The sequence below is a fragment of the Leopardus geoffroyi genome, chromosome C1, assembly GCF_018350155.1.
Source record: "Leopardus geoffroyi isolate Oge1 chromosome C1, O.geoffroyi_Oge1_pat1.0, whole genome shotgun sequence".
NCBI lineage: Eukaryota > Metazoa > Chordata > Mammalia > Carnivora > Felidae > Leopardus > Leopardus geoffroyi.
This window is the reverse complement of record NC_059328.1, coordinates 80,436,825-80,458,900: the sequence shown is the minus strand read 5'-3', so window position 1 is coordinate 80,458,900 and position 22,076 is coordinate 80,436,825. Positions and strand designations below refer to the sequence as shown.

At 47.1% G+C, this 22,076-nt stretch overlaps 1 protein-coding gene across 18 annotated transcripts in view; it reads right to left on the bottom strand.

Moving 5' to 3' along the window:
- The window catches only part of SLC44A3 (solute carrier family 44 member 3), a 328,287-nt gene that overhangs the window by 246,975 nt on the left and 59,236 nt on the right, over window positions 1-22,076 (bottom strand). For all 18 annotated transcript variants that reach the window (XR_006712487.1, XR_006712475.1, XR_006712476.1 and 15 more), the window contains one exon: window positions 10,571-10,687. The gene's annotated coding sequence lies outside the window, so the exon portion shown is untranslated. The remainder of the gene's footprint in view (window positions 1-10,570; window positions 10,688-22,076) is intronic.

Sequence of the window (22,076 nt, the reverse complement as noted above, 5' to 3'; positions counted from 1 at the left end):
ATGGCTGCGAGGGGCCCAGGGGACAGTGCGTGGGAAAGCACAATGCAAACCAGTAAGCTCTAATATCAGGTGTGAGTAGCCAGAAAGGGACAGGGATCAAAGGACCAGAAGAGCCAGCCATGGGATTCTTCTCTGCTTCATTTACTGCTGAATCCCTGGCACCTAGAATGGTGCCTGGCATACAGCTGGCACTCAGTAAAACTTTTTTAAATGAATGAACAAATTCCACGGGTTCTTGGTGGCTCACCCCCTCTCTTTTAACCTGTGCCATTTCACTTACGTGCCAAAAGAACATGTGCTATGTGAAGGTGGAAAAAGGCACTGGGGATGGTTTCTTGCTGTGTGAATTTGGGCCAGTTCTCTGTTACTCTGGGCCTCAGTTTACCCTATCTATCAAGTGGGAATAAGAATATGATCTACAGACATCATCCTGAGTGACCAGCATATGAAAACACGTAGGTTTAAAAACTTTCACGTATATGGTGCGTTTTGTCTGTGACATGTCAGATTACAGCAGCCGAGGCAGAGACTCTTAAGGGACCCCTGTAGGCACTCACCTAGGTTCCAGTCCAAAGTCAGTCTCAGAAATGAAGAAAACCTTTTCTTTATCAGAAGTTGCCTGTACTAGAATGAGTCAAGTTATCTGTGTGGGTAGACGTGTGTTTATTTAGAAATTGAATTCCTGATTTGTGTCCAATATTTCCTAATGATCCATTTAAGGAAAGGGAAATACTCCCATACAGGACCAGTTAACAAAGTCTTGAGAAACCAATAAATCTCTTGCGTTTATCTAACAAATGGGCCAGTTCCTGACTCAGCCTGCTCAAGTCAGGGGCCTTCAGGGAATGTAGTGAGCTCCCTAAACAGATACAAAAGCACTTATTTCATCACCGAAGTATCTTTTCTGGAAGGCAATGCTGAGCTCCAACACGCAAACCAGCATGCCTCCAATCCTCAGGGTCCCAGGGTGCTTGCATTGATGGCCTCCCTATTATCAGATTTTCCCAATGGCCCTCCTTCCTCCTATGCTCACCCACAGCCCTGCCCCTCCCCCCAAATCCCTCTCTACTTGCTGGCCGGGCCTGGACTCTCTTTGATGAGGACCACGTTTTTCATTGGTCATTAAAGAGATAGCCGAAATAAACATACATGGTCAAGGGTCAGCTCTGTACCACCATAACTGAAGCATATTTCCGTCCTTGGCTTCTCCATCAACATTGAACACTCTCCCTCATTATCTGCTTCTTGAACACAGAAACACAGGAGAAAGGTCTACAAGAAAACATATACCCTAATTTGCCTTTTGTCCATGAAGATCGTGGGTATGATGTTCACAGCATGCTGTGCTGAATAGAGCCATGAACTATCTAGGCATCATTTTGTTTTGGACAAACCACTTAACCTCCACATCATCAGTTTTCTCATCTGTAAAATGAGGTGGTTAAACTGGAAATTTTCAAGTGCCTTTCTAGTTCTAAAAGAATGTTGCTCCTCCATTCCCCAGGCCACCTGCACCTGTCTGATTCAGTAGCACATCAAGGATCCTACCCTTGCCTTCCTGGAGTGAAGAGAGACCCAGGGTGACACCTGATATGGTACTTTGAGGCTCTCCCTGTCTACACTCAATTACATGTGAGTCACAGGAAGTAACATCTATGTGCGTTCTTGGTCTTTGCTGCTTACTAGCTGTTAGTGACCTTGGAAAATCTTGGCACCTCTGGTCCTTTATCTCTAGAAGTGAGTGATAGCCCCTGCCTGGCAGAGTCAGTGGGAAGTTATCGTTTGTTTGTTTGTTTGTTTGTTTGTTTTTTAGAATGATGGATCCACTTGTCATTGGCCCCCTTGCTTCCTTCTTGCTGAGTCATATTGGGCTGGATGTATTAGGAAGAAGTGAGCCAAAGAAAAACTCCACAGGTGTCTCAGTTAGGCTCTAGGTGAAGCTGCTATAGCAAAGAGACCCACAAATACAGTGGCCTGAACATGTCCAAGTTTAACTTCCCTCTTATTAACAGAGATCATAAGAAGTCACAGGTAGGAGGGTGGTGAGCCCCTCTCCTCTATAAGACCCCAACTTTCCACATCCTGTTCTTCTTTAGGACCAGCTCAGAGCCTACTTCCCTCAGAGGCTCCAGAGCCCTCTCATCCACAGGCATCACGCGTGGTCAGCTCCGCTCAGTGGACTCAGCACGCACTGCCTCCCCGTGCTAGGTAGCTTGGCACCACCAGACTGGGAGCTCCTTTAAGGTCAAGAGTCATGTCCACCCCACTCTCTACTCAACTTCAGGGAAGTGCCTAGTTTAGCGCTTGGCACATGGTCAGTTCTCTGGGAGGGTTTGATTTCTAACCCCTCCCCCACCTCCCCCAGTGAGTGCATTCCTGGAGACTTCAGCCAGCCGTGATTATGAAAACTGAGGTGTTTGCTTAGTCATCACCGACTTACATACTTTTCAACTTAATTACCATGCGATTTCTTCACATCCTCCAATAAACGAAAGACAAAAAATGCATATCTTTGGGAGAGGGAGGATGTGTGAAATTAATTCTCATGAAAGTCCTTGACTCACTACAAAAATGCAAGAAATGTGCTGCTTACACATGGATACAGGGAAATATAAATTTTCCTATGCTGTGCAAGTTCAGAGCCCTTGCGTGGAAGAGTGAATGTTTGTATTAACGTAAATTTTATAGAATCATTCTTTCTGAGTGGAAAAGCTTACCATAGTCATGAGTTTGGGTAACTGCTCCGATTTGAGTGGCTAATGACTAGCAATCCCAGAGAGCAAGGTAATTCAGTCATCTACCTCAATGTTTCCTTCACAGTTTGTGCACTGAACTGGAAAGCACCCTCCCAAGTGAGCAGATCAATGGGAGTTCTACTGAGATATTTTATAGCTGGCATGGGGTAGGGGTGGGTGGGAAGGACACAGTTTGTTTTACCTGCTTTGAAAATGTTCAGACCAACATTCTTGTGGCCATTCTCTGTGTTAGATCCAACTCTAAGTTATTTCTAATGGAGCATCTTGGTCCTGCCTGCTGCTGCTCCTTTAGCTCATTTCTGTAGTAAGTGAGATGATATGTGTTCTTTTTCGGAACTGGAACTTTTACAAATATGTGCTGCACTTGTTATATTTTTATAAATATATCTGCTTTGGCTACAGGTTAAAGCCTATGACTCTACACTTACCCAGCCTCATAAACAGGAAAGTCTCATACGGTTGTGCAGGTTGTGCACTGCATGGCCCCGAGGTGTGTTACTTACATGGACCATCATGGCCCCTCCAAAGCTATACTGGTAACAACCTCCATAATACTCCAAGAAAGCCTCATCTAATAGATTATCCACAAATTTCTCAGCAGGTGTATGCTTGAACTCTGCCAGGTAGAGCTCAACAAGAGCTTGACTGAGAGCAGCAGCCCAGGAGCCACGAAGCATGTCTGTTCCTGGGTACTGAAGGTTTGTTTCTGGAACAATCCAGATGAATAAAAGGCTGTCTTCTGGACCACATTGTTCTGACCCTGCATGCAATTGCTTTTACTTAATTACGCTCTGGCATAAGGCATCGACCCATTGGAGAATGTCATAAGAAACATTACGAGCCTGACCGTAGTTCTCTAAATGTTCTCGTGGAGGACCTTGCTCACAATATATAATCTCTTCGGAGGAGCCCGTGGGAGAAATTTCTCTCCGGCCCTACTCTCAGGAAGAGTTATGCTTTTCCCGAACGGTGTGATTTGACAGACAGGCGCTCTGACTCACACAACTGAAGCCGCTTTCATGTGTGTATTGACTGTTGGAAAGCTGAGGGTTAAGTCAGTAGCCCAATACTAACCAGTATGAAGACCTCACACCATGTGTTTTGTGTTCTTGCCTCATTCCTGGCTTCATCAACGTTAATAAATTCAAGAAAAGCTACTGCATGCCCACTACACAGCAAGCACTCATCTAGATCCTACCCTGAAGAAAACGGACAGGAGTTCCCACAAGGAAGCTTACCTTCTAGTGGGGGATACATGGGAAACAAATTACATACGCCTATTGGTAATGGTGTGTGTGTGTTACCTATATAATTACCTACACATGCCTATGTATATAGGCAATATTATGTATGTTACGTGTGCATATATGCAATATTATATATACATTGTAATTACCTCTACCTACACATACCTGTAATATTACATATATTACATATGCATATATGTATATTAGTGTGGTAAGAAGGAGAAAACAAATCAGGAAAGGGGAAGACGGTGGGCAAGGTAAATTTTAGAGTGGAGATCTGAGAAAAACTTTCTGGGAAGTTGCTCTTTGAGCAAAGCCTGAGGTGGTGAGGGAGTGTGCTGTGCGGATCCCCGGGGAAGAACATTCCAGACAGAGGGAGCAGCAAGTTCAAAATTCCTGAGGCAGGAGTGTGCTGGGCATGTGGAAGAAACAGCAAGGGGGCCGGCGTGGCTGGAGAGCCGCAAGGGAGGTAGTGACACAGTCACATGTATCATGTGCCCGGAAGAAGAGCCTCGTCAGGCCTGGGAGGGCTTTGATGTGCTAGGACCCTATGCTGCCTAAGATGAAAACCATCTGAGCGGGGTTCTAAGCGGGGGAGTGAATAAACCCCAGGGGTCACTCTAGCTAATGACTTGAGATCAGACAGAGGAGACAGAGGCAGACCAGTTAGGACACACTTGCAGAAGTTCAGAGGTGATGGGGCTCGAGCCACCTGGTAGCAGGGGCAGGTGAGAAAGGGTCATATTGCGGGTGTACAGTCGACCCCTGAATATGGTGGCAGAATAGGGGGACGGTGGATTTGGACACGCTAAGTTTGAGGGGCTTGCTAGACACCAGGTGAGGACGAGTGGGCTGGAGTTTCAGGCAGATACCTGGGCTGGGTGTAAACAAACTGGGGGTTCTTGGGGCCATGACACCAGAGGCGACGGTCCCAGGGTGAGCGCGGGCAGAGAAGAGGTGCCCTAACAACAGAGCCCTGGGGTATCGCAAAGCTAAGAGCTCATCTAAGCGTCCTATCCACTTTTTTTTTTTTAAACCTAATTTCCTAGGCTGGTATTCAACAAGCCATCTTATTTTCTATAAACCTTCTTATGTGATGCTTAGAAGAAGGCACGGTTGAAACCAGTGCTGCAGCACTGATATCATGTCAGTCATTTAAGAACTGTTTACTCAGAGCCATTACACGGCAGGCATTAGGAGCTGGGGGTGACCAGACAAAGCCTCTGGCCTTGTGAAGCTTACGTTACAGTCGAGGAGAAGGACAGTACTTGACATGTAAACAAACATGCAAGACAGTTTCAGATTGTATCGGGTGCTATAAAGAAACTAGAACAGAAAAAGCAGAGGACAGGAGCTGTGGCTTCCCTGAGGACATGCTATTGGAACTGAACCAAAGTGAAAAGAAGGAGCCATGCAATGTTCCAGAGGAAGAGCATTCCAGGCAGAGGGAGGAGCCAGTGCAAAGGCCTGAGATGGGAATGAGCTTGACGTGTTGAGTGACAGAAAGTAGGCTGACTGGTGTGCCTGGGACACAGTGAAAGGGAGACTGAGGTACGAGGCAAAGCCAGAGGGACAAAAAGCCACTCGTGTTGAGTCCTGCCAGCATGGCAAGAACTTTGGGTTTTATTTTGAGTGTGCTGGGGAGTCTCTGTGGATTCTCAGCAGAGCAGTGATGGGATGTGATTTACCCCAACTGTGGAGTATAGCCCGGCCTGTAAGGAGCAGAGAGACTGGAATGGAGGGTTCTGGATGGATGAGGAGCCAGCCAATGGGGGCTGCACTAGGACGGGAGCAGTACAAGTGGGAGATGGTGCACGGGTATTTGAAGTCTTTCTCGATGGACTGAACGAAGGCACAGAGAAGTCCTCAGTGACTCCTGGGTTTTGGCTTGAGCAACTATACGGACGTCCATGCTGTTGACAAGAGGCTGGACAAACTGGAAGAGGGGCAGGTTTCCCTGAGAAATGAAGAGTTCCAGTCCAGCTGTGGTAAATTTGAGCTGCATACTGGTCACTTTGCAATTCTGTATGTTACCTACAAAGAATGTCCCACATTCGTTCAGTGTTACACTCCCACCAGCAATGTTTGAGGAGGGTTTCAACTTCTCCACATCCTCACCAACACTTGTTATTTCTGCATTATCTTTTTTATCTTAGCCGTCCTAGTGTGAAGGAAGTGATATCTCGCTGTGGCCTTGATTCACATTTTCCTAATCTCATGATGCAGAATATCTTTTCATCTGTCAGTTTCTGGCCTGCGGGGTTTTGGATCCCTGGGCTGGGATGCCGGGACATGGCTGTATTTAGACCATGCTGCCGACCTTCCCATCAGAGCTAACAGAGGAACATGTTTCATCAGGGTGTGAGCAAACATCGAGGCCCTTTCTGAAAACAGATGTGGTTTTTGCCTGACAACCTAGCAAAAGAAATTAATGTTAAAGTTTTAAAATTATTTCACAAACTGAATGAGTAAAGAGAAAAAAATTGGCATGAATAAGACATAAGAGAAGCTCCATTAGAAGAAAATTGTATTATTTAAATATTTGCTTGGAGGATATTTATTTGCAGTGAAACCCCGACTTCTCTCACCCCATTACGCTAGGCAGGCCAATGCCACTGCCCTGGACATCCAGTGATCCTGTAATACACACAGATCAATGGTACTTTCTCAGGACCAGAATTTAAACTTCCTTCAGAAAGATCTCAGGCCAACCATCTCACACAGAGGATGTTTCCAGACTGCTGGGAGGTTAATTTGGAATCTTCAGTTGCTCAGTCAGAAGATTTTCGGTGTTTCCAGCCTGCAGTTTGCAGATTAGAGGGCTGTCTGGTGGCCTGGAACAGGGGTACATCACTAAGATCTCTAAGCCTAAACTTGATTGGAAACAAATTTGATTTTGTAGTGCAAACCAAGGGTTCCCTAAAACAGAGCCAGCTGACTCTGATCCTACCCAGGATTCCCACCTTAGTTATTTGGGAAATCTGATTCCAAACCTGAACATCTCTCTCCTCTCTGACACACATTCTCTCATCCTATGAGTAAGAATCGCAGTGAATTAGTCTGCTTTTTAGAGCTCACAGTAGTAGAAATCTCGAACCAAGGCCGATCAAACAAACAGGCAAGTCTGCAGTCATTTACACGATACTCTACTCTCCGAGGGACTTCTGTCAGACCCTGGTCATTAGAACAGCTTTGCCCCTCTGGAAAGCAGCTAGCTGGACAGACGGTGCAAGAAAGAAGGGCTGGTGGCCAGCAGCTGAGGGAGGCACTTGTATATTTTCTAAAGGCCTGGGCTTTACCACGTTGTAGACATGTGTTTTCGGGCAAATTACAGTAAAACCTTGATTTGCGAGCATAATTCGTTCTGGAAACATGTCTGTAATCCAAACTTGTTCGTCCAACCGAATTTCAAGAACCATTGGCTCAGCTGGGGTCATGTGATGCCATCACATACTACTCATATTTCAAGACATCACTCATTTATCAAGTTAAAATTTGTTAGAAATATTTGCTCACCGTGCAGAACACTCACAGAACAAATCACTCTCAATCCAAGGTTCTACTGGACTTTCTTTGAACCTCCATCTCTTCCTCTGAAAACCTGAACTAAGTTTACTTATTTTGCTCGTTTACTTCCGAGGGCTGTTTGAGGCGCAGTGACCACACGGCGGCAGGCTAAGAAGTGATACATGAAGGAGGCTATTGTTATATTGTCTCTTTCTCCAAGGTTCCGTGGGAACCTTCTTTCCTTTCAAACTCCCTCCTGGATCCCAAACCCAAACCCCAGGAATAATTCCAGACATTCAGATTCAACAGAAGTTTCCTTAGCTGAAACAAATCCAGTTTCTGGATGAACAAAATATTGAAGAGATAAATGGATTTGGTCATTTAACAAACACTTTTTGGCGCCTATTGTGTTCCAGAGACTGTTCCAGGTACCAAAGAAGCAGCTATGAGCAAACCAGACAAAACTCCACACCCTCATGGAGTGAGAAAGGAGAGAGAAAGGAGAAAGATTCTAAACAAATAAATCGTTAAGACACATCAGAGGTGAAGCTGGAGATGAGTAGGGGTACTCCTAAGGTGTCCAATTCACAGTTCCAAAGGCTGAATTTTGGGGGGTGAGTTAGCTTTCTAAGGCTCATTTCTGGTTTTTCTGGTTTTGTTTTTGTTTTTTAATTAATTTATTTATATTCAAGTTAGTTAACGTACCGTGTAGTATTGGTTTCAGGAGTGATTCATCACTTACATATAACACCCAGTGCTCATTCCAACAAGCGTCCTCCCTTTATGCCCAGCCCCCATTTAGCCCATCCCCCCACCCAACATCCCTCCAGCAACCCTCAGTTTGTTCCCTGTATTTAAGGGTCTCTTACGGCTTGCCTCCCTCTCTGTTTTTATCTTATTTTTCCGGGGCTCATTTCTTTTTTTTTTATTTTTTTTTTTTAATTTTTTTTTTTCAACGTTTATTTATTTTTGGGACAGAGAGAGACAGAGCATGAACGGGGGAGGGGCAGAGAGAGAGGGAGACACAGAATCGGAAACAGGCTCCAGGCTCTGAGCCATCAGCCCAGAGCCCGACACGGGGCTCGAACTCACGGACCGCGAGATCGTGACCTGGCTGAAGTCGGACGCTTAACCGACTGCGCCACCCAGGCGCCCCCCGGGGCTCCTTTCTAAAGAGGTATCTATCACCTTCCTTCCAGTTCAGCAGTTGCTCTGGTCCCAGGCACCAGCAGCCAGGCCCAGCAGGGAAAGCCAGGCAGCGGTGGTGAGGCAGAGCAATGCCAAGCCTGGCGGATGCAAGGTGACCGCACGCCGTCCAGCCCCAGGAATTGGATCACCTTGGGAAAGATTCTCCACCTTGGCTCTGTCTCAAGAGCCCTGTGCTACGCTTCCTTAAATAGCACTTGACAGAGACCAGCTCCATCCACTTCAAAGCCCTCTCTGTTTGCATTGCACGAATGACACATTCCTGTCGAAACTCATCCAGACTAACAGCTGCTAATTTCCTAGCAACGCTGCCCTAACAGTTCTGGCACCGCATGGAATTCATTCTGGCATAGCACTGGAAGTTTATATTTCCGAAAAAAAAAAAAAAAAATCTTTCAAAATCCTTTTCTCTGTTTCTGCCCGGCTACTCAATCTCCACCCCCAGGGTCCATCTTTGACCAAGCTCAGTAGGTAGGCCCCTTCCATCAGCAACTGGAAAGCCTTGTGTGATAGCAGTATTGCGAGCACTCTGCATAAATAATAGTACAGTTTGCATTACGCTGAGCCACGTCAGGCTATTTCTTGACTTTATGGACTCATTAGTTTTCTGCCTCATGACAACTTTAGTAGGAAGCCTGGACAAGTCCATACAGGATTTAGAATCACATAACTTCAGGTAAAGGAAGGCAAGGAGGTCATGTCTTGTGCTCCAGCACCACGTGCCTGGTGTAGGCTCCACATAACGCTGGTCTGTGAAGGAGTTACAGGCGGCTGGGTGGGAAGGAAGTGAGGGGTGATTGACCGGTAATGTCTGCCATGGATGAGACAGAGTACAGGGGCCTGCCTCTTGGGTATTTGCCACGTCTGACCTACTGCCAACTTCTCATTTTACAACTGAGGGAACCGATGCTCAGAGAACTGAGGTGACTCCATCAAGATCATACCGACAGTGGGAAGCAGAGCCAGACCTAGAATCCAAGTGTCTGGATTTCCACCTGAGGATCACTTTCAACATTGACTCTTCTTTGCTCTCATTCATAAAGTCTATAAAGGGCTGACTTCATAAGGCAAGGAAGGACCGGGGACCTGGCTGGCTCTGTGTAATGCCTGACGCATGGCTCACGGTGATCCGTTGCCTCAGTGGTCCCAGCCTGGTTCCCACTCCGTCTGCTCCCTCCCAGCAGTTCTGCACTCCTCAAGCTATTGTGGACCTGGCAAGAAGAATGAGGGGCCCTCCCCATGCAGAAATCTACAGTGATTCACAGGGGCCTGGGCTCCTGATCCAGAGCATGATGTTATTTCCTCCTGCCTGTAGCCATGTTGCCCTCAGAATTCTTTTTTTTTTTTTTTAATTTTTTAAATCTTTATTTTTGAAAGAGAGAGAAAGCAAGTGCGAGCAGAGGAGGAACAGAGGGAGAGGGAGACACAGAATCAGAAGTGGGCTCCAGGCTCTGAGTCATCAGCACAGAGCCCGATGTAGGGCTCAAACTCACCAACCGCAAGTTCATGACCTGAGCCCAAGTCAGAGGCTCAACCGACTGAGGCACCCAGGCGCCCTGCCCTCAGAATTCTTATCATCCCAGTTTGGATGGGCTCAAACTTGTGGTAGTATGCACAGAACTCCTTGCATTTTTTTTCTCAGAGTGATGCTAACACACACCACAGTTACTCCTTTTAAAACTTAGCCTACATGTTTAAGAATAACTGATGCATTTGATGAGGAAATACATTCACATGTAGATGTTACCAGAAAGGGAGAGAGGACCAGAAAGGCTCTTCTGTTTTTGTTTTAATTTATCATGAGATATCTTTCTTTTAGAAATAAAATAAGCTGTGGTTCAACCGATCACGTACCTTTTCCTTTGGCCCAGCACCTCTCTTTCCAATCTCCATGCCTGTCGTCACCTCCTCCTGAAACACTCTGCCCTTGCCAGGAAAACGCTCTTCTCCCCTTCAGTGTCTGAAGTCCTCCTTTGCGTTGGGGTAAGAAAAGAAAATTTGTTTAATTCAACAAACTTATTGAGTAACTACAAGATGTCAGGCATGTGCTTGGCACTCCAGATTTAGACATAAATGCAATGGGGCCCTGCCCTTGGGAAATTTAACTGAAACTTACAATGAGCCAGAGAAAAACCATGCTGAGCCTTGTGCCCTTTAAGCATCACCCTAAATCTGCTCTTTGGTGGTCGTGCACTGTGTCCCTTTTGTTCTCCACTTTGTCCCCAGCACCGATCACAGTGCCTGGCACATGGTGCTAGGAAAGACTGGTGACTCACTCAATCACTGATTCCTTACAATCACCCTACAAAGCAGGCAACATTTTTCTCCTTTTACAGATGAAGAACTGAGGTGGACAGGAGCTAAGGAGCCTCTCCCAAGGTCTCCTGATAGTGATGACTCAGTCACTTCTCTCTAAACCCTTTGCTTTTTCTCCTATATAGCACATCATACTGAGTCTTCTCATCTGTAAATTTGGAGGAGCAGACTGGATGATTTCGTGGTATTTCATAGCTAATGCCAAAGTTGGTACGAGAATGCATACCTGGTTTCTCTAGGAGGCTTCTTATGTGTTTTATGTTACCATGCATTTCTCCTGCCCTCATAATACTATTGGCTCTTTGAGTTTAACCTTTCACTTTGTAACCTATTTGTAGCACCCCCAGAGCCATATTCTATGCTCAAGGACTTCTTATTTTTTAAAGTTCGTGGCTATGTGAACCTGCCTTATCTGGACTAAATAAATCACATACTTTACTTCCCGACATCAAGATTTTCTTTCCCAGTTTTCTCTCAAGGACAGCAGCCAGCTTTTGGTGCTTTGTGGCGGGCCTCAAAGAATCCCATGCCTTAAGATGGACAAAATATTTCTTGGATATGATAACTCTTGATTTTGAAGGGAAAAAAACAGACTTTAAAATTTTGTGGGATCATAAAAAGAAACAACTGTATTTCTATACACTAACAATGAAAAACCAAAAATGAAATTAAGATTTTCATTTGCCATAGTATCAAAAAGAATAAAATACTTAGAAACAAATTTAACAACAGAAGTGCAATACTGGCACGCTGAAAATTAAAACACGTTGTTGAGAAAACTGAAGACCTAAATACATAGGGAGATATCCCATGTCTGTAGACTGAATGACTTAACACTGTTAAGATGGCCACATTCCCTAAACTGATTCACAGATCACACACAATCCCTATCAAAAAGCTGACTTTTTTTTAGAGAAATTGACAAACTGATACTAAAATGTACATATAAATGCAAGGGACCCAGAATAGCCAAAACAATCTTACAAAAACAAAGTTAGAAGACTTATACTCCCTGATTTCAAAATTTCAGGGGTACCTGGTGGCTTAGTCAGTTAAATGTCTGACTTCAGATTAGGTCATGATCTCACAGTTTGTGAGTTCAAGTCCTGTGTCAGGCTCTGTGTTGACAGCCTGGAGCCTGCTTTAGGTTTTGTGTCTCCCTCTCTCTCTCTGCCCCTCCCCTGCTTGTCCTGTCTCTTGCTCTCTTTCTCTCTCCCTCCCTCCCTCCCTCTCTCTTTCTCAAAAATAAATAAAACATTAAAAAAATTTTTGAAAAAAATTGCAAAGTATAGGAATCAAGATATTGTAACACTAGAATAAAGATATATAGATCAGTAGAGTAGAATTGAGAATGTAGAAAGAAATTCTTATATTTGTGGTCAACTAATTTCGACAAGGGTGCTAAGACAATTCTATAGTTCTTTGCTTTGTAACAAATAGTTCTGGGACAAGTGGATATCACCATGCAAAAGAATGATGTTGGACTCCTAGCTCACCTCATGTATCAAAATTAATTCAAAATGGACCAAAGACCTAAATATAAGAACTAACGCTATAAAACTCTTAGAAGAAAATAGAGGTATAAATTGTCACGACCTTGAATTGGGCAACAATTTCTTACGTGTGACACCAAAAGCACAAGCAGCCAAAGGCAAAAAATATACAGGTTGGATTTCCTCAAAATTGAAAACTTCTGTGCTTCAAATGACACCATGAAGAAACTAAAAAGAAAAGCCACAGCACGGGAGAAAATATTAGCAAATTATATATCTGATACGGGTCCAGTATCCAGAATATATAAAGAGTACTTAACAACTCAAGAATAAAAAGACAAAAAACACATTCACTATACTTTTCTGAGTTGTCCTACATGCAAGTCCATGCTTTTAATGTTGTCTGTCTTCTATGCTGTTCCTGTAAGATTTCTATGAAAATACATTAAACTATAAAAAAGGCAAAACAAACACAACTTTAAAATGGTAAAGGATTTGAATAGCCATTTCTCATAATAAGATGAACACATGCTTAATAAGCATGTGAAAAGATATTCAACATCATTAAGCATTAGGGAAATATAAGTCAAAACAATAATAAGATGTCACTCTGTACAGCCTAGGATGGCTATAAAAGACAGCTAATAACAAGAATAGTGAGGAATTGGAACCCTCCTTCACTGCTGGTAGGTATGTAAAATAGTGCTCAAAGAGTTCAACACGGAGCTACCACATGACCCGGCATTTCTACTCCTAGGAGTGTGTGTATACATACACACATGAAAACATTTAAATGTGCAAAAACTTGTACATGAACATTCATAGCAGTATTAGTCATAATAGCCAGGAGGTGGGAATAACCCAATATTCATCAAGTAAGGAATGGATAAACGAAGGATGCATATACATGCAATGGAATACTATTTGGCAATCAAAAGGAATGAAGCACTGATTCATGTTACAACAATCGATGACCCTTGAGCATGTTATGCCAAGTGAAAGAATCCATCCACAAAGACCACACATTACACGATTCCATTTATATGATGTATCCAGAATAGGCAAATCTACAGAAGCAGACAATAGGACAGTGCTTGCCAGGGGCTGGAAGGAGCAACAATGGGGCACCGTTTTTTTTGGGGGGGTGGTTAGTGATGAAAATATTCCGGAATTGAAAAGTTGTAATAGTTTTACAACTCTGAAAGTGGCGAATACTCTGATATATAAATTATACCTCAATAAAGCTGTTTAAAATAATGCTTGTGGGAAATTCAATAGGAAAATGAGACAGGCTAACCAAAAATCCCATTCTTAGCACCTGGGAGGCTCCCCACCACTGCTGTGGCAACAGTCACACCCATAGAGCTCTGAACGTATGGATTTTCAAAGGCTGTCTTACCCACTTAGCTGGTGATTCTTCAACCTCTCTATAATATCCTTACCAGGTGATTACCTAGCCTATACTTGACTAGGCTGTCTTCCCCACTCTCCAAGCTTTTATTGAATGTCTACTATGCACTCAGCTCTGGGATAAGCCTTGAGAATAGATTTTGCGTTGTTGTCTCTTCAAAGGAACAAATGTTTATTTGAATATTTGTAATGTGTCAAGCATTTTACCAGTTCCTATTCATTTTTGTTTATTTGTACCTCTTTTGGTTTGAGTTCTCCCAGAAGCAGATCCTGAGACAAAGACTCAAGCGGAAATAGTTTTTTTGGCCAGTGCGGCTAATACTTGCAGGGGAGTGAGAAAGGGATCCAGGGAAGGAAAGGAAGCCAAGAAATCAGCTACCATGGTGAGCTACTAAAGCTTCCACCTAAAGGGAAACTCTGGGGAAAGGTATAAAACCGTCTGGAAAATGTATTCCACCCAAGGGCCAGGTTGCTGGAATGTTTGTAAGGCTAATTCCAGAGTCCAGTTGAGCATATGCAGGGCATATGTTAATTTCTCAGCACCTCTGGCTGCCTAAAGGAAGCACAACTTACGCATCCTTCCCCAGATCTGAACTGGGAGATGGGTGAAAGAGCCCGCTGGCACAAATGCAGATTTGGGCAACTGGTAGTTAAGAGAGAGAGAGAGAGCGCGCAAGAGTGCAAGTTGGGGAGGGGCAGAGAGGGAATCTCAAATCGGCTCCATGGACCAGATATGGCCCCACAACAGTGAGATCATGACTTGAGCCAAAATCAAGAGTGGGACCCTTAACTGACTGAGCTACCCAGGGGCCCCATAGAGTGTGTGACCCTTGATCTCGAGGTTGAAAAGGGTTGGGTTACGTTGGATGTACAGATTACTCAAAAACAATAAAATCTTTTAAAAAGATAGGATTAGAGGCAAAGTCTTGGAGCGTAGGGTTATGACAGCTTCTGTGGCGGGCAGCACGGCTCTCCTGGGGCCACAGCTTGGGCCTGGGGACATGCCGACAAGGGGGAGAATCCCAGCCTTGAGGTCTCCTAAAGGACTCTGCTAGAACTCTGTCCTGGAAGTGGGTCTTGCCCTGCCTCACTTCCAGGTTGGGCAGCGCTCTCACCGACACCACAAGGGAAGTGACAGCAAGTCTGACCTCCTCTGGCCCCCTCTCCCAGCCCCTGCTTCTCCTTGGCTGATTCTGCCATTGTGGCTGCTGTCACAATCTCTGCCGAGGGAGTCCTTCAGATGCTGCGCTTGGGGGTGGCAGGGGTTGTAAGCAGGATGCTTTCTGCTACCCTTGCCTATAGAATCACTAAAATCTCAGGAATTATCCACCACTTCCCCTCTCCAGGGCCACCTAATAATGACGCAGGGCCACCGGGAGCCTGCAATATGCATGCACTGCCCCCCCTCCCTGGCTTGTCACAGGTGGGCAGGCAGTGTTACGAGGTTTCCATGCCTGACCAAAGAAACGGAGTCTCAAATTCAAGTCAGTAAAAGGGCTGGAATCAGCAACCAGGTCTTTGGACTTAATCCAGAGGTCTTTCTGGGGTAGGAAACGTCCTGTTTTTTCACCCCTCAAATAACTGTGACAAAATCATGATGCAAGGCTAGGGCTCCACATCCAAACGAAAGAAACCGCTCCTACCAATTTGGAAACGTGACTGCATTTGGCTTCGATCTGCAAGGCCTTGCTATTCAAACATTCAGAAATACAGGTGATTATTGTTCCCATTATGATAGTAATAATGTTCATTCTAGAAAACGTGTTTAGAGAGCGGATTTGTGGATTTTTGTGTTTCCAAGGTAGAGACTTTGGACCATCCCTGGGGGAAAGTGACCTCATCTTAAAGGAATGAATGCTCCTGGAAAAGAGTTGTGTCAAGGTCCCAGCGGTTTTGTGTTTCTAAGAGAGGACTGGACCCTTTCCACTCTCCAAGAGAGTAAATAAGTTTTTACGCTTGATTTTCTGACTTAACAGGCCATCGTGTTCTTTCCAACAAGCTGTTAAGCTTTATTGCATAAGAGAAGAGAGACAATGAGAGTCATTGTGCCCAAGAACTGAAGGGGGTGTGGGGTGGGGGGGAGCAGTGCTCCAGGGCCAGGGGCCTCAGCTGCCTGGACACCAACCCTGAGGGTGGCCTGAAGGAAGGTTTGGGGTGCCCTCAAGGTGCCCTGGTGATGGGATGGGGGATGGGGAGCACTAGCAGAAACATTCTCCTGTCCCAGGAGCTTTGCTGGACCTGTGCCTGCCCTTGCCCCAGGGCCAACCTAAACTGTGGGGGCCCACTAATGAGGGTGAGTACCCAAGTGACTGATGGAAACGTGAGAAGTGAAGCTGCACAAAAGCCTCTTTCTACTCCCAGGACACCTATAGGGCCCAGGGAACCAGCTCTTAGCATGGGGGCCGATCCTCATTTTTATATCTAGAGGCGGTACAAGAGCTGCTGGTGCATCTCAAGCTGGGAAGCGAGGGACTAGACACCAGTGCTGCGATACACAGAAAAGTTGTACGAGATGCATGCTTCCCCATCCCAGTAAGCACAGTTAATGGTGCTGGAGCCCCAGTGTCTGCAGAGCCCTTCCACCACCAACCCTCCAGGCAGGTCAGGAGGGGTCGGCTCTAGCTCCCTCCTCCTCCACACCTGTACCAATGCAGCCTTTAACCAGAAGATTCCACCCGGAGAAAGGTGAGCCTCAATGCTCAGGAACGCTGTGACAACATTCACCTCCTTCCTTGTTCCCAAAGTCGGCAGCATCTCCAGCACCAGAAACCGGTTAAAACTGCCTGGAATTTTGAAATTCGGGCACTTACTGCAGAAGATGCTTATCAGTGGAAAGAGTAAGTCCTGGTGTCAGCTGATGCACACGTGTGGCAGCTCGGAGGGGGGTTCAGAGCCCCTTTACCTCTAGGGGTGAATGCAGGGCACGTGCTCCTCCAGTCGCCCCTGCTCGGGGCCTAAGAGGGATTGAATGCCTTTTGTGGGGCCTTCCAGACATGACGAAAGTCCAGCAGTCCCTTGGCCACAGCCTCCCAGTTCACAGTAAGCCTCCCCCAACCCCCGGAGGCAAGGCGATGGAATGTGGCTGAATCTTAGCTTGGGTGACCTGGGACTCACGTGTATTTTTAATTAAACTGAATTCAGTAATACATAAGTCACATGTGTTAGGAGAATAATGATCCCCCCCAAAGTTGTCCACGTCGTCATCCCCAGAACCTGTGACTATGTTAGCTCGCATGACAAAGGGGAAACAAGATTACAGATTACAGATGAAATTAAGGTTGCTAACCAATTCACTCTAAGATTGAGAGATTAGCCCGGATTATCTAGGCGAGCCTGATATAACATCAAGGGTGCTTAACAATGGAAGAGAAAGGCAAGGGGAGAGGTTGAAGTGATGTCATGTGAGGACTCCGTGTAACTCTGCTGACATCTTGATTTCAGCGCAATGAAACCCATGTTGGACTTTTAGCCTACAGAACCATAAGGTGATAAAGTTGTTATAGTCAGTCGCTAAGTCCGCGGTAACTTGATACAGTAGCAATAGGAAACTAATATGCTATGTGTTAGCCGGTTGAGAAACAGGTGTCAGGGCGTTGAGGAATGCTTCAGCGTTTTCAGAACTCTGCTGCAAACAAGGCCTCCATTCTTGCTCCGTTTTCTGGGTTTCTCCAGATCGTGTGTTTCAAGAAGAAAATATGTCCTTAAAGCCCCTAGAATTCATGGCTGCAAAAACAGTTTGAGGAGCCTCAACTAAGTGGGAAACAAATATAATAAGGTGCATCTCCTCCAGTCACCACCTTTGCCCATCCAGCCCAGTCTGGGTCAAAATTCCAATCTCAGATCCAGCGTAAGCCTCTCCTTCCCTCTCTCCCTGAGAAAGCCCCGGAACTGAGGCCCCCTTGGCGACAGCCATACCTCCGTCTGGCCAGCATTAGTCTGTGCCGTTAACCTCTTCTCTGGGTGGGTATTGCCTCACTTGGCCACTTGGCTTGTTGTCAAGCAATTACCAAGCGGCCTCCGCAGCCCTCTGCCCAGGCTGCTCCCACAGGCCTTCTGCCTTGGGAAATCTCGAGGTTTTGACCTAAAAGTTTTATGGGTGCCTGGGAACGACAGGAACATCAGTTGTGCTCCCTCCCGCAAGAACTTTCTGAGTCCTGCCACGTTCTGATCCACGCAGATGGCCCCTCAGTCTTAGAGCACATCTGGCTCTCCACCTCACTTCGGGGAGGAAGTAACCTTCCCCGTGAACACTGCACTGGCCGAAACTTGCCCTCTTTCTCTCTCCTTCCGCAGGTCTCTAATTATATTGTGGAAGGGAGTGGGGTGAAGGTTACAGGGAGTCAGCCTCTTGTTAAGCGTGGAGTGAGTGGTCTGGCCCTTCCTTAGAATGAGGGGCTCCAAGCACTCCTGTTGTCCAATAGAGCATGGGCCTCCATTTTCGGGCTTAACTTCCGGTTCCAGCTGCTTTTCAAAAATCCTGTCTTTTGGTGATGCCCTTTCTAGAAATCTTCTTGGTCAGTTTTAACAACCACCCCAATGATTAACACAGAGGATCTGAAACGCAGCTCTCTGTGAGTGGGGATTGTGAGAGTTAGATTTCAGCACCACAGAAGTGAGAAAAGAACCAAAGAGTTTTACTAAATACCATAAACTAATAGCTGGGGTGGAGAGAAGCTAGGCCCATGAGCCTTAGGCCCCTACCAGGAAACATCCCTTCCCATTCTCTGAACTTCAGGCTGCTAAGAAATTGTGACTCTGGGTGGCGCCTAGGGCTTCTGCCTGTGACCCAGCTCCTCAGGCCTCGCTGGTTACAGGGTGTGGAAGAGCCCACATTAACAGTAACGTGTACCCGCTTGTACCCTCTCACCTGCTCCTACAAGGCTTCCTCCCAGTAACCACCTCTCAGTCCCAGGGGTCTGTGTCCCCAGGGGGTGCTCGCTTGGTGGGGGTGGGGGGCACCTTGGATGCACAGTTACTGTTCTGAGTGCTGCTCTCTCACGCGCTGGAGAAGTGAGTGGTCTGTGGAAAGAGGTGAGAAAGTGCTCCATTCCCTTCCTCATGCACTGGTAGAGTCCCAAAGTAGTGCTACCTGGGCCCGTAATCTTACAGATGCTTTGGGTTTCATTTCACCCAATATTTTGCACTTACAATATTCGAAGCAGTTTGCAAGCACGAACTCACACGACTTCATAGTAACTCTCTGAGCTAGGAACCACACATATACGGCTATTTGCTAGAGGGGGCCGCCCTTGAAGGGTTAGGTAACTTGCCTGAAGTCACTCTGTGAGTGGTGGGACGGGGCTAGAATTTTTTTTTTAAACTTGTGGTTTACTCCCAACCCTTGTCTCGCTGTGGCCCAGTAACAAGTCTGAGAAGCCAGGCTGAGGATAGAATCATGCCTGGCCTCTAACACCTAACGCTCTGCTCCCAGCTTGGCTCACTGCACCGGCTCTCTCCCTGGAATGAGTTCTCCGGAAGGCTCCTATACCCTTTAAAAATAGACCACTCTCAGGCAGCCCAAGCTGCACCAGAGAGGCCCAGATTCCCAGCAGAGGAGGAAAATGCTTGGGCTTTGCTGGGTGTGGCCCCCTGAATCTGATACAGAATTTGAGGTCGAACACTAACTGCTTTCTTGCCAGGCAGGATCTTTGGAGAATGACCGGTTTTTCTGGTCAGCGGCTGCTCCCTTCTCAAACTAAAGAGGCTATGTTGGCCTGAAGAAGAATGGCATCACGGCCTCGGCAGGTCGGGCTGGATGTAAGTGCTCGTGATCTCTGAGCTGGAGGAGACTCACCTCAGAAAGGTCCCTCGGCTGGTCCGCCTGCTCTGCTCTAGAGCAGAGGCCCAACCACGGAGCGAGTGATTGGTCAACAGGGGAAAACTTACCTTTCCTTTGCCCCGTGAGCGCTCCTGATTAAAAAACTCAGGTGTGATGCAGTTGAAAAGTGAGACAGCGTTGGAAAGACACCTGGCAGGTTTCAATCTATCCTTAGTGTGAGGATGAAGGGGCCTTACACCTGAATGTTTCCTTCCCCACATTCAGAGCCTGGGGAAGGAGGAGCTGCTGGTTTGTCCCAGGTCCCCATCTGCCTGCCAGCCCCAGGCCTCAGTGGGTGCGCGCACGGGGCATCGGGGCTTCACAGACTCCACCAGCAGGAGGGCAGCTGGCCAAGCACCCAGCTATTTATACAAACAAAAGCTGGGGCGCTGAGGTGAAGACAGCTTCCCTCCTCAGCCCTCCCTTCCCGCCAGGGTTTGGGCTGATTTCCTTCAAGGCTAATAAACAGCTCATAAATACTAATAAGCTCCTTGGCATGCAGGAGCAGGCCCAGTCACTTCCCAAGTGAACTTGGGCCAAGTGTAGCCCCCCCCCCCATGCAGACTGAGGGTTTTGCTAGCCCCTGTCGAGTCTGGATGGGGGAGCCAGGCAGGATGGCTCACTGCTGTTCCCAGGAAGCTGGCTCATGACAGCCATACTGGGCATCTCACAGACCCGTTTCACCGTCACAGAAACTTCCCTCTGACAGGCAGGCACGAACACTGAACCCACCCCGATACTCAGGATGTGGAGCAACTTCCAGAAGGTCCAGGATCAGTCCCTGGTCTCAGAACATTTACATGATGCTGAAAAGCAGGAACCAGAACCTTCCTACCCAGCAGCTGCCCCCACCACCACCCCACAAAAGCTGTGTGTTGAGTTGGTGTAAGAATTGTGCAGGTGACACTCTGAGCTTGTGGTCAGGCCAGCCAAGGACCGAGGAAGCATCATTATGTATGTGTGAGGTTAATTCAAACCCACATCCCTGAGCACCTACATTTTCATAAAGACAGAGAGCTGTAGGAGACAACACGTCTGCCCCCGCTTCCCCTGCTGGGAAGAGGCTGAGAGGTCAACACCAGTGGGGCTCCATTCCTCTTGCCGGGGTTGGGTATTAATTTGGCCATTCCCACGCAGCCAGCTGGGGTTCCTCTCAGCCTCAGAATGTTTGGCCTCCATCTCCGTGCGGCATCTCCAGGCCCAGGCCTGGGTGGGTGAGGCAGCCACTGGGATGCCTCAGCCACATCCAGCCATGTTCCCCCTTCCACGGGCCTGTGCTCTCTGTGAACCTGCCTGAGGGATTTCTCTGCGGGAAGGTGCTCGGCCTCCAGGCAGGGCAGGCCGGGCTTGCCCCCCACCAGGGATGGAGAGAACTGGCAGGCACCTTTCCCAGCTTCCTGGCCCCGTGCATGGGATGGGGAGGGGGCAAGGCCAGGCAGACTCCACACCATTTCCCAGACGCCCCCCAGTAGGAATGAGAGTGTGGTAACCTGCTCGCTCAATGCACTTTGAATGTGCTTCCTTCCCTTGTCAGCCCACTTAAACCCGCAGAGGGATGATCAGTGTTAGAAAGAAAGAGGAGGGGCTTCTGGGTGGCTCAGTCAGTTGAGCGTCCAACCCTTGATTTCAGTTCAGGTCATGATCTCAGGGTCATGGGATTGAGCCCACATCAGACTCCACACTGAGCATGGAGCCTGCCTAAGATTCTCTCTCTCTCCCTCTGTCCCTCTCCCCCGTTCATTCTCTCTCTCTCAAACAAATAAAAATGAGGGGAAAAAAAGAGGGAACATTGAAGAGACAGTGCTTCCTTTATGATTCTATCAAGCCCAAATCCAGGAGAAGAGCAGACCGCAATGAATATGGGAGGAGTGGGCTCTTACCGCCATCTTGGGTTAGTAATTATGTCTATCTCAGCAACCACAGGCTTTGAGGCCCTCGGGGACACAACTAAGGCACATCCATCCTTCCTTCTATGGTGCCTGGCACAGGTGTGGTGTTCAGTAGGTTCCTGATAAGTGCTGTACTAGGCAGAGCGCCCCCAGGGAAGCTCACTGAGAGGGGCTCTTCAAAGACACCCCCCACACACACCTCATGAGAGAGAAGGGCTCTTTGACTTTCCATTCATCTGAAGCCGCTAAGGAGAAACCGTTCAGGCACTGGGCCATCCCATTTCTCTCTAGCACTGGAGGAGTCAACTTCTACCGCAGGGCTCATGAGCGGCCTAGGACTCCTTGGGTGAGAACTGTGAGGTCGTCTTCAGAGGAGAAGCTTGGATCTAGGCCTGGCCTCCAGGGCACAAGGCCAAGCCGTAAAGCGAACGTTG